This window comes from Phyllobates terribilis, unplaced genomic scaffold (assembly GCF_046119375.1).
Source record: "Phyllobates terribilis strain yellow unplaced genomic scaffold, ASM4611937v1 Scaffold_11__3_contigs__length_659146591, whole genome shotgun sequence".
Taxonomy (NCBI): domain Eukaryota; kingdom Metazoa; phylum Chordata; class Amphibia; order Anura; family Dendrobatidae; genus Phyllobates; species Phyllobates terribilis.
Window position 1 is genome coordinate 338,884,913 of NW_027362771.1, and position 4,112 is coordinate 338,889,024.

The following is a 4,112-nucleotide window of genomic DNA, read 5'->3' on the forward strand; positions in this document are numbered from 1 at the left end:
ACAAAATATGACATATTACATGTCTATATTTATTTGGAAAAGATTCAAGATCTGTAGAAAAGAGGACAAGTTGCGGGGAAAGAGTAATATTAAGCTGAGAAATGTTATATATCAGACTTTGAATTTTCTGCCATAGCAGATTTAATTAAGGGCAACTCCAAAATATATGATTTATGCTTCCTATCTCTCCGCCTTCTCTCCAGCACAATGGGGAATGATTTTGAAAAGTTCTATTTAGTTCTTGGAGGGTAAAATACCATCTGGAAATTATTTTGAACTGTGTTTCCTGAAGAGAGGCACATGTTGAGTTGGAGTAAATTGTATTTAAAGCTTTTTGCCACTGAGCAGTAGTAAAATTTTGTTGAAGATCCTTTTCCCAATTAATTATACACTGGTCAAAAAAATAAAGGGAACACTCAAATAACACATCCTAGATCTGAATGAATTAAATATTCTCATTGAATACTTTGTTCTGTACAAAGTTGAATGTGCTGACAACAAAATCACACAAAAATCATCAATGGAAATCAAATGTATTAACCAATGGAGGCCTGGATTTGGAGTCACCCCCAAAATTAAAGTGGAAAAACACACTACAGGCTGATCCAACTTTGATGTAATGTCCTTAAAACAAGTCAAAATGAGGCTCAGTATTGTGTGTGGCCTCCACGTGCCTGTATGACCTCCCTACAACAACTGGGCATGCTCCTGATGAGGTTGTGGATGGTATCCTGTGGGATCTCCTCCAGGCTGGCACATCAATGCGAGCTGTGGCAAGAAGGTTTGCTGTGTCTGTCAGCGTAGTGTCCAGAGGCTGGAGACGCTACCAGGAGATGTGGAGGGGGCCGTAGGAGGGCAATAACCCAGCAGCAGGACCGCTACCTCCGCCTTTGTGCAAGGAGGAACAGGAGGAGCACTGCCAGAGTCCTGCAAAATGACCTCCAGCAAGCCACAAATGTCTGCACAAATGGTTAGAAACCGACTCCATGAGGGTGGTATTGTCAAGGTAAAATATATATATTATAGAAAATCAATTTGTTTCTTTTAATAGATTACGTAATCAGTGTGAATCAATATAGAGATGATGGAATAATCTATGTGTATGTATGTATGCAAATGTGTATATGCACATGGATTATGTTAATAGTTAATAAATATATAACTAACAGCTTCTATTCTTATTGTAGATACGAACAACTAAATGATTTCCTGGGAATGACGTATGTGACGCGCCCCCTGGGCCATGTTCAAGGGACACCCGGAGCCGGATATGGATAGGGATAGTAGTCCTTGTGGCGGTGACCCGGTCCGTGCCCAGGGTGGTCAAACTAAGTGTGTGGCAGTCTTTGTAGATGTTGTTTAAGTGTCGACTACGCCACCCGTTGATTGCGGCTAGGAGGCCGCCGCTGCAGAGCAGACCGCTGAGGCCGGTGGTAGGTTTGTGCAGCAAGGATGGTATAACCCCCAACGGGAGGGGTATGGCCTCAGGGCAGCAGATGTGGAAGTTGGTGGTTGTGATGGTGCAGCAAGGAAGCTCAGAGACAGGTGATGCAGTTTCAGGGTTTTTACTCACAGGTGTTGCTCCGGTCACTCCGGCCTTGAGTGACCACCCGAGCCGTGCTGCGTCCACCAGGTGTGGGACTCGGCCAACTCCCAGGCAGTCCAGAGCGTGGTCCTGAGCTCCCTTCTCTCTCTCTCTCTGCTGGCCGTTCCCACCAGGGATCCACCTTTGTCCGGCTCCCTCGGGCCTCTTGGTGGTAAAACCTTCTCTCTGGCTTTCCTGACCCTATTCGTGGTGTGCCTTCCTGGTGGATGTGGTGAGGGTCGTGGCAAAACTTAACCACGACCTCCGGTTCCTGGCTAAGGATCATTAGCCTCTGCCAGTTAGGGTTCCGGTACCCGTTTCTGCCAACCCTTCACCCTTTTGGTTTACTTCTGGGATCTCAGGGTTCCCTCTTGTCTTGTGTCTCTGGGCCTTTCTTCCTCCTCTCCACTACAGGCCTGGCCCTGGAGCTGGGCCCAGCCGGAGCCACAGCTCCCTGTCAGCCCTCCTGGCTGAGCTCCTCTGCTCTGCTCCTCCTCAGTCTGACTGACCCTGTCCTAAGATGGTGCCCACCATATATACTCCCTCTATGTGTGAGCCCAGGTGACTAGCACCCAATGGGCTCCTACCTCTATGCCCAGAGTCCCTCCCCTATCTGCCCCTACACTACTGGGATGTTCCTCCCCCCCTCCCACTCCAGCCAGGGACAGACGCTGTCGTACCTGCACATCTAACTGGTGGGAGTACCGTAGTTCTGTCCCCCGGAAATGGGATGAGTGTAGTGCATGCAGCTGTCTGAGCTCAGTCCCACACTCCATCCTTACCCGGGAGTGGAATACCACACCTCTGGAGTGAGGTGCAATACCCCTGTAGCAGCCGAGTCCTCAGGGTGCTACATATGCACGTGCACGGCTGATAACAGAGAGATTCATGTCGAGTTGGCAAAGATGGCGCTGAGAGACAAACTCACCCCTCCCATCGGAATTCCTAAGGCGTTACTGAGGTCAAAAGATACATGGACGAACAAATTACAGCGTGCCGAGTTATCAGAAAAGAGCAATCAATTTTACTAATCCCACCTAGAAGGAGAATGCTATTTAACCCCATGTCTACGTAATATATTATATAAATTCTGGAATGTATGGATTTCCTATGCAAGCCTGTGCCCAAGCGATAGTCCAAGCTATACGGGAGTATAGATGACTAACTACGTTGGAGGAGATAAGACTAATCAACAATGTCTATCATAAATCTCAAATTCTCACCCAAGCTGTGGAAAGTGCCACAGCTAGATCAGACCCACTCAGCCGTCAGATGACCTCAGAAGATAACCCAAATGAACTATTTCCTAGACAAACAAGCCCACCTTCTGTTGCTGTGTTGCCAGTATCTCCCTCAACATCTTCTCAGTCAGAATCTCCAGTGCCAGATTACCATAATAGATATGTGGCATTCACACCTTCGCAAGTTTATCGAGTGATTAGTCAACTAACTGACCCAGACAGACACCCTATGGCATTCTACAGAAGAATCAGACAAATTCAACAAACTTATTCAGCCACTTGGAAAGATCTTCATGAAATCACTAGCATTGAAGCGAGAGATGCCTTCTGGCCAATAATTCAAGTAGCTCTGAATGACAGCCAAGTGACAGACAAGGAGACTTACCAATCAGGAGGAGTTTTTTGTCAACAACTACAGCAATGGGCCAAGGAGCAGCTCACAGACTCATCTACCAGTGTATCGGACTGTACTCAAGAATCAGGGGAGAATGTAAAAAATTTTTACACCAGAATCTATACTCTGTTCAAGGATCAAGGGTTCGATGAAGGTCAGAGGATCCAACAGAATTTGCTAATCTGCTAATCACTTCATTTGTTAGGGGACTCAGAGAGGAAATCTCAGCGAAACTTACAGACTCCAGGCCAGAATACGTGGACATGTCCCCGCGAAAGGCACTCCTCATTGCTAAAGCTATAGAGAAACAATTGAATGCTGTACCAAGGCCTGCTCCAAGGCCTGCTCCAGAGCCTACTCCAGCACCTACACCGACTCCTGTTCCTGCTCCTGCTCCAGCTGCTCTAGCATTCTATCAACCCGCAGATAATCAACAAGAACAGTTGCCATATCCCCCCGGATACCTACAACAACTATACCCCTCAACCCCACGATGGATGGGTCCTCAACAAATGTACAGGACCGAGTTTAAGACTAAAGAAACCAATCTGTTACCGTTGTAATCAACCAGGGCATTTCAGAAGAGGATGTCCGGAGAATAGAGGGGATCCTTTCTATGGCTCAATGCCACTCTCCTACAACCTGCAATTTGAAAGAAGAGATTCTCCACGCTACCAAGGGAATCCACGGTACTCCCGCCAAGAGTATAGAAAGCCATCACGGCAGCCACCACAGAGAGAGTATGAGACAATACCAAGAGAACCTGTGCAGAATTACAGAGACCAGCCACCGCAACTGATATCCCAAAATAACAGGGACCCACCACGCCGGTTTGCGGGGGAAGACCAGAATTACCCCGCATAGGACAGTGGCAAACCCGTGCTCACCTTGA